Raw genomic sequence first — 12,150 nt, 5'->3', positions numbered from 1 at the left:
TTTACAAACTAGTTATGACAGCATTTCAGAAGAAAAATATCTTTCATCATCCTGTAACTTAAAGAACAGAATCTTAAATTATATATTATTTACAGTGTTGAAAATTTGGAAATTGTTCAAAAGTTTGTCACTCTGAAGAATAAATTACTTGTAACTTTATAATTATTTATACTTCAGATATGATATATTTATCCTTATAAATAGATAAATTAAATTTAAAAATATTTTTTTCCCTGATTTAGGAAGTTACATAGCTTCCTTTATTTCCATATCTCAGTGATTTATGAAGCTTAGTTTTTATGCTGTATTTTATTTTGAAATAAAAAGGAGAAAAAATGCTCTAAGAACTGTTGTTATTCCTGGAAATAGTTCTGTTTATTCAAGGCTATTAAGTTTTCTTAAAGCAGTTTAAAGAGGTTATTCCATTATATCCTGCTTTTCATTTCATATATTACACATATTTTTTTCAGAAACACTAATATTGAAATACTTTTGATTGTGAAGTTCCAGGGGAATATAGGAATAGTATTACTGAAAAAGCACAAAAAATGAATGAAGAGAACCAGGAAAGATTCCAATGACATTTTAAATAAGAATTTTCAAAAGCCTCTCCTTGTCCTTTGTTATTTGCTGGAAGGGCTAGAAGTTTTGCTAGCTAATGTTGACAGTTGTTCAGAAAAGTTTTTATAGGAGATTGGAAGGAAATGTGACTTTCCCAGGAGGGAAGGGGAACAGGGATTCTGCTGGTCTGACTTTAACCTTAAACACCAGAGACGGAAATGGAAACTCATTCTTCTGAGAGAGTTAACAGCGGTGTACTGGACTTTGCAAACTCTCCCCGGAAAACTTGCTGTGAAATTTGTGTTCAGCAATATTCATACTTGGTTTATGCTCTATATCAGAAGGTCAAGGGATGTTCAAGTGCATTTATCTTAGCCTAAAGATTTCAGTGAGATTAGAATCCCCCTTCACCTCCCTAATGGAGCCACTGTGCTAGTATTATTATTAATAGTAGTAGCAGTATTTTCTTCAATCTTTTCTTTTTGTTTTTTGGGTTTTTTTGCGGTACGCGGGCCTCTCACTGTTGTGGCCTCTCCCGTTGCGGAGCACAGGCTACGAACGTACAGGCTCAGCGGCCATGGCTCACGGGCCCAGCAGCTCCGCAGCATGTGGGATCTTCCCGGACCTGGGCACGAACCCGCGTCCCCTGCATTGGCAGGCAGACTCTCAACCACTGCGCCACCAGGGAAGCCCTCTTTTTGTTTTTAAATTGAGGTATCCCCTGTGTTGTTATGATTTGAGTGGGTTGTCCTGGTATCTTTCTGATTTCTGGGAAGCACTGAAATAAAAGGAGGTGCTATGATTAGAATTAGAACTCACGTAAGGGTGAGTTTTCTCTGGACATGGACCTAACACTGAGGGTTTGTATCAACCAACTTGACCTTTAACATTCAGGACATCTAAGGTAGCAGAACAATATTAAGACAAGACACAAATAATCAGGAAGGCAGTTTTTCCAAACCATGTTTTGAGAGATATTCATATGTGTTCCTTAAAAACAAAATGGCTTCTGGGCTCAAATACATCTGAGCAATGAAGAATTAAATAAAATTAAACAGATTCCTTTACTTTAGGAAGTCTCGGAACTATTAACATAGTAATGTGTTTTGCAGATCTCCAAGAAAAGATGAGTATGCAGCATTGCTCACATTTATACAGGCACTTTTCCAGAAAAGTATGTTGGAACACAGTTTGGGAAATTCTGCAGTAACATGAATGAATGAGTGAATATCTAACATGTCAACATCATGCACTTTTAAAAAATACACATACTCATACATATACACACACTTAATCCCCACAAATATCATATATATTAGGTACTATTAATATTCACATTGTACAGGTGAGAAACCTAAAACACTTTCCCAAAGTCACATAGATAATAAAGAAGTCCTCCTCCAAGTCACTTTCTAAATTTTTCTCTAACTCAGTGATAACCAAACATTTGTTCATGTACCCATCAGTAACAGTTTACAGTGTACTATGTCATAACTTACAAATATACAAGTATTACTATATTAATGTATTGTGTCTATAATAAGATATAGCAAAAAATAAAAATTAAAAAGGATATGATAAAAATAGAATAATGAATGCTTTAAAGTAATCCTTTATCTTATTATTAAGAGCACAAAAATAAATTTGCCCTTACTACAAATAATAAAACCACCATCATTGAATATATTTAATTTTAAAATTAATGTTTTGTGACACAGTGGTTTGAAAATCTGATTCTAGGTTAGGCTCAGTTAATATTGATAATTCGTTTGGCTGTTGGGAAAGACATGTTATAAAGTGCTATTATATAAAATAAACACTTAAGGTATGTTTATTGCTCATGCTAGTGAATATGTCCATAGTTTACATACTCTTGTTTTCTTTCCATTTCTGTTCAGACTATCATTCTTTTTTTCTTGTATCTTGACCAATGAAGAACTAGGATTTGGAGTAGAAATATCAGCTGTTTCATTTTCTTACTGCTTATTTGTGCTTGCACTAGTTGAACTAAATTTTTAAGCATTTGTTTAGGCTTTGAGTGTTAGGTTAGGTTAAACTGGATAATATAATGGGCAAATGCAGTAACCCAGAACACATAGCTGTCAAATGTTAGTATGTGCTGAAAGCAAGGTGCTAGTGAGAGCCGTGTTAATTCCTCCACTCTCCCCCAGTGTCCTTCTCCCCACACCTGGGATGAACGTTGCACACTTGCATGAGAACTTTGAAGTCATTAGTATGTAACCCTAAATTAAAAATTAAGAAAGATTAACTTTTATTATTTCTAAAATAAAAAATATATATATAATCTTTCTACAGTCCGGTAGTTCATTATACATGTCTCTGGGGAGCCTCCATCCCACTTTGGAGACTACTCCTCTAAACCGTTCACGCTAAAAGATGAAACCTGATCAGAAATATTATATTAGTTTCAATACAAGCAAAAAAACAAAAACAAAAAAACCTCTTACTGGTTAGAAAAAACAATTTTGTTACCTCTTGAAAATGAACACTTTTTAGCAGTAGAGTAGCATTTGATTCAAAATAAATTTATTCTCTAAGCAAAAGCTATTCCCTTGAGCAAATGTTCTTTAAATCGTCAATCAGCCTACCTTTATCTTTTTTTTTTATGGCATATATAAATGCAGTGTAATGGACTCCATAGGATATCTGTTCATTCTGTGTTGAAAATTTAGTTCACGGACAACAAGGAGGGTTGAGAGTGCACTTTGGAGAAGGTAGGGGTGCTTAAAGACATCAAAGGAGAATTGCTTCTTGGTGACTAGATAGGGAAACGATGTAAGAGCTTAGCTATTGCCAAGTTCTATTTTTCTTTTTCCAAAAAGTAGGACCCATTATTTCTGTAAAAGATTTTAGGGATCATTTAGTATTAACCCACTTCTCCTACTTTATAGGAGGCAAAAATGGACTAAGTGAGTTGCCTGCTGCTAAACAATTAGTGAGAGAATCAGGATCAGAAGCCAGTTCACCTCACTGTAGCTCCACTTGCTCCGTATTTTCTCACTTAAGAAGTATATCCGAGGGGCCTTTTGTAGAGCAATAACCTCGCAACCAAGGTGCAAAGCGCTTGTGCAGCTTATTTACTGCCAATAATTTACCGTATTAAGTAGATGAACAGAGCATTTCTTTGAGCAATCAAGCAATTAAAAAGAGTTCTGTTTTATAAGGCACCTTTTCTGATGTGGCATCTGTTGTCCTGGAATTTTATCTGTAAGATATATTTCTGCCGAACTACTTCAAAAAAACTCCAAGTTTCCCTGACGTATAACATCCTTATCATTGTCTTTCTTTCCTTTTTTCTTATTTGAAGTATAGTTTATTTACAATATTATATTAGTTTCAGGGGTACAGCATAGTGATTCAGTTTTTTTACAGTTTATACTCCATTAAAAATTATTATAAGATAAGAGCCATAATTCCCTGTGCTTTAAATATATCTTGGTTGCTTCTCTGTTTTATACATAGTAGTTTGTTAATCCCATATTCCTAATATGTCCCTCTCTTCCCTCTCCTCACTGTTATAGGTTGTTTTCTATATCTGTAAGTCTGTTTCTGTTTTGCTACATATGTTCGTTTGTATTATTTTTTAGATTCCACATATAGTGATATCATGCAGTATTTATGTTTCTTTGTCTGACTTATTTCACTAAGCATAATATTCTCTAGGTCCATCCACATTACTGCGAACGGCAGAATTTCATTCTTTTTTATGGCTGAGTAATATTCCATTTTGTGTGTGTGTGTGTGTGTGTGTGTGTGTATCAATCGTCTTTATCCATCTGATTGTTGATGGATACTTGGGTAGCTTCCATATCTTGGCTACTGTAAATAGTGCTTCTATGAACATTGGGGTGCATGTATATTTTCTAATAAGGTTTTCATATTTTCTTGATATATACCCAGGAGTGGAATTGCTATATCATATGGTAGTTCTATTTTTAGTTTCTTGATGAAACTTGTACTGTTTCCATAGAGGCTGCACCAATTTACATTCCCACCAACAGTGTACAAGAGTTCCCTTTTCTCCATACCCTCTCCAGCATTTATTATTTGTAGCCTTTTTAAAGATGGCCATTCTGATCGGTGTGAGGTGGTACCTCATTGTTGTTTTGATTTGCATTTCTCTAATAATTAGTGATGTTGAGCATCTTTTCATGTGCCTGTCATGTATCTGTATGCCTTCTTCTTCAGAAAAATATTCGGGTCTTCTGCCTATTTATTGAGTTGTATGAGCTGTTTATATATTTTGGATATTAATCCCTTGTCAGTCATATCATTAGCAAATATTTTCTCCCATTCAGTAGGGTTTTCTTTTTTTCCCCAATGGTTTCCTTTGCTATGCAAAACCTTTTAAGTTGAAATAGGTCCCGTTTGTTTATTTTTGCTTTTATTCTTCTGCCTTAGGAGACAAATCCAAAAAAATATTGCTGTGATTTATGTCAATGAGTGTTCTGCCTATGTTCTCTTCTAGGCGTTTTATATTTTCAGGTCTTACATTTAGTTCTTTAATCCATTCTGAGTTTATTTTTCTATATGGTGTGAGAAAATGTTCTAATCTCATCATTTTACATATAGCTCTCCAGTTTTTCCCAGCACTATATACAATGGAGAAAAGAGACTGTCTTATCTCCATTGTATATTCTTGCCCCCTTGGTTGTAGATTAATTGACCGTAGGTGAGTGGGTTTATTTCTGGACTCTGTGTTCTGTTGCACTGACCTATGAGTCTGTTTTGGTGCCAGTACTGTGCTTTGTACTGTACTCATTACTGTAGCTCAGTAGTGTAGTCTGAAGTCCGGGAGGGTGATACCTGCCGCTTTGTTCTTTTTTTTCCAAGATTGCTGTGGCAATTCTGGGTCTTTTGTAGTTCCATATAAATTTTAGGATTATTTATCCTAGTTCTGTGAAAAAGTCATGGGCATTTTGATAGGGATTGCATTAAATCTGTAGATTGCTTTGGGTAGTATGGCCATTTTAATAATATTGATTATTCAAATCCAAGAGCATGGGATATCTTTCCATTTCTTCATATCCTCTTCAATTTCCTTCATCGATGTTTTATAGTTTTCAAAGTATAGGTCTCTCACTTTCTTGGTTAAGTTTATTCCTAGATACTTTATTTATATTTTTTTTTACTTTTTATTTATTTATTTTTTTTTGCGGTACGCGGGCCTCACTGTTGTGGCCTCTCCCGTTGCGGAGCACAGGCTCCGGACGTGCAGGCTCAGTGGCCATGGCTCACGGGCCCAGCCGCTCCGCGGCATGTGGGATCTTCCTGGACCGGGGCACGAACCCGTGTCCCCTGCATCGGCAGGTGGACTCCCAACCACTGTGCCACCAGGGAAGCCCACTTTATTATTTTTGATATGATTTTAAATGGGATTTTTTTTTTTTTTACTTTCTCTTTTTAAATTTTTTCAGGGGTTTTCCCTTCTTCTTTCAATTGAGAGTAGTTCCTCTGCTTCTATGAATTTAGGTAAAGCAGTCATCTCTTGTGGTCTTGAAGTGGTGATGTTATGTGGGAGCATCCCTATACAGGTGGCATGGGCCTGGTGCCTTCAGTGCGAGGGCTGGATTTGACATGGATGCAAGTCCCCCGCAGACGGAGATCTGATGTGCTGCCTCTGTAGGCTCCCATGTGTCCACTCAGACACAGCCTCAGGTGCAAGTCCCCTTTGTTCCTCACAGCCAGTCACTGCCCCCAGCCTCTGCCAGCCCCACCCTGCTGTGAAACCACTCAGCAGGGCAGACGGGGCCCACATGGACTCTTGGAGTCGGGATGTGTGCTGTGGTGGAGTGGCTGCCGGCAGAGACCTGGGCCGCTTCTGGGGCACTGCTTGAGTAAGCACCACCAATGGCTATCACTGCCCCACCCAGGCTCCTCCCCAGGACCAGGTCGCCTTTGTGTCCCATGTCTTTTCCCTGGTCATGGCCGCCCCAGATGCAGTGCCATGTTGCAATATGAAGTGAACAGGGCAGGAAAATTTGCTCAGCTTGGACTGGGGCTCTCAGGGAGGCAGTTGCAAGAAACTGGCAGCCACTAGATTTCCAGGGCGAAACCTAGCACCTGGGACATAGGGGGTGCTCAATAAGTATTTGAGGAATAAATGAATGAATGAATTTAATAGAGCAAAGATATACTGATGGTGTCTAAGAAAGAAAAAGTATGAAGGAGTAGACATTTTGGAAAATTCGGCTGATCATTTCATGTGGAGTGAATGAGAATAGAAATTGAACTCTTAAAGGTGAGAGAGAGAGAGAAGCAAATCTGGGATAACATAAGCAAAGTAATGACCTTGGGATAGGACACTCTCTAGAAAGTGTTATCTAGTTACTCCCTTTGCCCATGTTATTTCCATAGACTGCACTAATGGCAGCAGGAACAAAGTATGTGGGAGGGTGTAAAGAAACAGTGAAAGCTGGTGCAGTTATTGTAGCTTCATTTTAGGTTGATTGTGGCATAAATATATGCCCACCTGTGGTTAAGGACCCTACGACGCCATTGCTTTGCATGCATGGCAGGTCTGATTGTGCTAGATCCCCAGCATCCTCTTGACAGTCCAAAGCAAGGTCCTGTGTAGGAGGACATGCTATCAGAAAGGCTGAATTTGTACTCTAAGGACATAACGGTGTAATTACCTCACAGAAAGGGAGGGCTCCCATCATTCGATTTTGCAGAGACTATGCAGGACGTTAGGGCTGCTTGAACTTGGCGAGCATTTACCACCTGATTCTGCCTCAGATAGTGCCAACATCCTAGCCTCTCAAAACCAGGGCTGGCTATCTAATACTGAGCAGTTCAGGGAAATGCTGGTCACCCTGAGAGAAAAAGTATAATTCCTTAAAAGGGATATTGACTTTCATTGCAATCCTTCCTCAAGAGAAGGATGAGAGGGGCACTATAGTAGAAAGAGAATTAAAAGATACTTATTCAGTGTGTCTTAATTACAAATCTAAAGCTAAAACATCAAAACCATGGGTATCAGGAGAGACTAGACTGTCACATCAGGGATTGATATAATTGGGAGATGTAAAGAGAATTGGAGATAAAAAGGAACTAATACTTGTGAACCACCCTGCGTGAGCCAGATGCTGTGCTTGAAAATGCACATACCGTATCTTATCATGAAATCTTATAAAATTTGAGAAATAAGCATTACTTTTCCTTTCAATAAGGATGAAGAAACCCAGAGAGGTTAAGACACTCACCCAAGGTCACATGGTTTCTTCTGGCAGAGCAGGGACCAAATTAGGGTATTGCAGACTTCGTCTCATGTTCTTTCTGGGACACTGCACAATGAATCAGTAAAACAAATAAATAAATTGGCCTACTTATTTTTTGCAGGAAATTACTCCCTTAGTAAAATAAGCAAATAAACTAATAAATAAAATGACTTGTAAGAGTCTTAGTTATAGGTGTGCTCCCTACCAGCACGTATATTCCAAGCAAAGGATCAGCCTACCTTGATGGTGTTGACATAATCTATGACAAGAGCGCAGCATAATTTGTTCTGGTTCCACAGGGAGAGACAGGAGTGGGGAGTAACTGAGTGAAGGAGAGAGGGGACAGAACTAGGCACCTGGCCCTTCCTTCTGGCTAAGTTACCTGGTAGGTTCATTACCTCATGCTTAGAGCAGTAAGGGCCATTTGTTAGGGAGGGGAGTGTGGGTGGTTCCTATGTTTTCCATTCTCAGAGAGATCCCCTAGAAATTTACTTCCAAAATTTGAAAGTGATTTTTTGTCTATTTCAACGTCTAAGCTTTTTTTTTTAAACCATCATGATTATACAACAATAAAAAAATGAATAAACTACAGTCTCTCCTGTATTAAATGCTCTCATGTTTTTAATACGTGCAGAGCAAACACGACTCAAAGATTCAAGGCAAAGGCTGTAAGAACTAGTGCTAACTCGCTTATGTTCATAGAGAAAGGAATGAAACAAATACACGATTTTCTTTTATAAATGCTCATAGTGTCGCTTACCACCAAACTCAGTCACCTTTTTTTAAGTTAATCAATTGTGCAATTAAACTTTGAATTGATGACTATCAGGCAGACCCAATCAGTTACATAGTGATCTACCCTCATTTTCTTCTGCACTTCTGTTTATGAATTATACCTAGGGGGCTGCAAGATGTGTGAGGTCTGGGTCCAGAAAGCAGGTGAGGTGGAGAAGGTTAAGTGAGCCGACACCCACTCCCCCAAGGCCTATCTAAGAACCACTGGGAAGCCACAATCTGTGAAGTCTTACCTTCTGCTACAGAGGCTGAAGTCAGCCTTTCGATGTGTCTAAATGGGAGATACATTGTTGTCAACAGACATGGTGATTTAACATAGTTTCTGTTGGATTTGGGCAAAAAAAAAAATACCCTTCACTACTGAAAAAGGAATGCAAAATTTGAAAATGAAGCTTATACAACCTCGTTATGGCCCAAGAGCAGTCTTTTGAAAGGTTGTCTTTCTTACAGCGGAAGCTGATTTTATATTCCTAATGAGGCATGGGAGACAAAATCTGCTCTTGAAACGTTTCAACTCTCTTCAGTGTCCTCTATTTAATTAGAATTACTCCCTATGCTAATCTCCCCAGCTAGCAATCTAATAGCCATTAGCAGAATTTATTTACTGTTTAAATTGCTACTTAAAGTTTAGGCTTGGTTCCAAGGATTTAGGCAGGTAACTGAGAGGGTTTGGCCTTTTAAGTCAAATCCTGCCTCATTTCTCCCTTCAAAGTATGTATAAGACCTTTGCTTGTAAAAAAATAAACTCGGAGTCTTAGGAAGGGAGGCTCTTTGGGGAGGGGAGGGGGGAGAGGGATGATGGGATAGCAGATAATTATATGTATCTGAATGCACCTGCAAATCTGTTGAACTTGCGAAAAGTTTAAGTAAATTCTTTTTTTTTTCCCCCTTTGGTAAGTGCATTTGCAGATGTGAATCCTAGGGTTTAATTATATATGAGACAGACAACAGATTAAAACAATAAATAATAAATAAAACAATAATAAATTAAATATATTTAAAACAATTAAATAAATTAACAATGAATTAAAGCAATAAATAAAAATGGATCTGCCACACTCAATAAGTCAGCATCATTTCATTTTCTATAGGGAAGAAAAGAAAGCTACGATAGTAACCAACCCAGAATTTGGAAGGTTCACAATTATGACTCCAGTACAGTCCTTGGGCAACCTTTATTTATCAGTTCAATCAAATTCAAATAGAATATGAAATTTAGTGTTTCAGTTTTAAAATTCATAACTCTTTCCATTTTTAGATTAGTATGATTAGAATAATTATAAAATAATTGCATTTTATAGTTACTAGGAAAATCAATTAAAATAAAATGGTATGTTTCCTAATAATAACTGACCAGAGAATTGAATGGCAAATTTTGAGTAAACTATTACATAAATTGTTCTTAAATTCAAGGTCCATGAGGGAACTCTTGTTATTCAACTACTTTCTCAATTCTGGTTCATTAAAATGCAACACGGTAGAGGATAGAAAATATATTTTCATGGCTTTCTCTTTAGATATGTTTTCAAATTAAGTACTTTTCATATAAAAAATATGAAGGTCTGTGTATTCTTTCATTATCTTATAGGATTAGAATTGCTGAGAAGTACTGGATGAGATCTATTACTAATCCCTGATTTCAAGGAATAGTAACAATGGCAATGATAATTACAACAATAAAAATTGTGTTAGACCTCATGTAAGAAGATAGTCTGAAATAGCCTCATTTTAAATAATAATTTGTTGCCCATGTATGAAGACGCCAGAATGAAAAATGTCATCAACGCAGAATGCATTTAAGCTGTTTCTCTGCAAGCATTAATAGAAAGATTCAACTATGATATGATCAAAACATGGGACTTGGAATCAAAAGTCTGGGCTTGAAGATATTTTTACTTGCTTCCTACATGATTTGGAGCAATCCTCTCATCTACAGAAACTCCAACGTCCTGTTATGTAAAATAGAAATATTAATTTCTGTCCTTACAAGCATCTCAGGGCCACCATCAAAAGTCAAAATGAGATTCTGTATGTGAAAGCAACAAGTCAACGGTAGGGTACTGTAATAAATTACTATGATTTGCACAGATGTAGCCTCAATTTGCATATTAAAATGTAGGGGGCAAAAACAGAGACAGGGTACATTTGGTACATAATGATATAGTCTAAAATGGTCTTATTTCTATTCTGCTTCACCCTATAAAGAAAGTGAAGTGTCTGCCTAACAACCGAAGCTGCCATTTATTAAGTACTTTGTTTATTGCCATGTAATCATGCCACAAATACTGCAAATGCAAAGGACATGCCAGATACTGGGGATAAAATATCCCCTGCCCCATCAAGGAGTATACAAACCAACTTAAAGAAGACTGCGAAGATAATCACAAAACAGTTCACGAAAAGAAGAGTTTAAAATCTCTCTTTCATATGTGAGTAAACTGATGCTCAGAGATGTTAAGTAACCACCCTAAGGCCAATCGGTCAGCAAGCGATGGCACCAACGTGAGATGCCTTCTATCAATTTCTAAAGTAAGTGACTTGGACTGCTTATGTTTGTATGGCATCAAAATCAATTTTTTGGTGCTTTCTTAGAGACCCACTGAAGCTCTAATAGGTAGTTTAGACATTAAATTGTTCTCTTATAAAGTTATTTACACACAGTGATATTTTAAATATATCCTTTTTCAGAAGAGAAATATATTTTATATTATTTAATACTAGAGGCTTAGTGTCCCATTTTTAGAAGTCCCATTCTTTTGTCACCATGTAGTGAATTTTTGATGTACTGATGAAGGCCTATAGGCAAAGCAAATCAGACATAACTATTCTGATTAAGAATCAAGTGTTTCCCTAGATCCTTGTTGCTTGTGATAATTTTATGTGTCAACTTGGCTGGGCCATGGTACCCGGATATTTGGTCAAACATTATTCTGGGTATTTCTGTAAGGGTGTTTTTTGGATGAGATTAACATTTAAATTGGTGGATTTTGAGTAAAGTAGATTGCCCTCCATAACATGAGTGAGCCTCATCCAATCAGTTGAAGGCTTTAACAGAACCAAGACTGATCTCCTCCAAGAAAGGAATTCTACCAGCAGATGCCTTTGGACTTGAACTGCAACACTAGCTCTTACCTAGGTCTCCATCCTACAGTCCATCCTGCAGATTTTGGACGTGTCAGCCTCCACAACCACCTGAGTAAATTCCTTGAAATAAGTCTCTTTTTCTGCGTGCAAGAGCACATGCGCACTCACATACCCTATCGGTTCTATTTCTCTGGAGAACCCTGACTAATACACTGCTGGAGAGTGATCAGCAGACATGCAGGGAATTTGTTAGAAATGCAGAATCTCAGACCCCTCCCTCAAGCTATTGTTCAGAATCTGCATCTTAACAGGGTCCCCAGGTGTTTCATGCACACAGTTAAGTTGAAGAAGTCCTACCCAGGATGATCAGAAATTCAAGGTGTTTTTTTTCTCTTTTTCCTTTGCATTTTATGTTTGTAAGTGTATTTCTGCTAGATTGCTGTCTGTCTTCGGGGCATTTGAGGGTCCT

Source organism: Delphinapterus leucas, chromosome 18 (assembly GCF_059928025.1).
Source record: "Delphinapterus leucas isolate spDelLeu-1000000601 "Yukka" chromosome 18, BTC_Dleu_Yukka2, whole genome shotgun sequence".
Classification (NCBI taxonomy): Eukaryota; Metazoa; Chordata; class Mammalia; order Artiodactyla; family Monodontidae; genus Delphinapterus; species Delphinapterus leucas.
The sequence above is the reverse complement of the archived record's forward strand: the minus strand, read 5'-3'. Positions refer to the sequence as shown.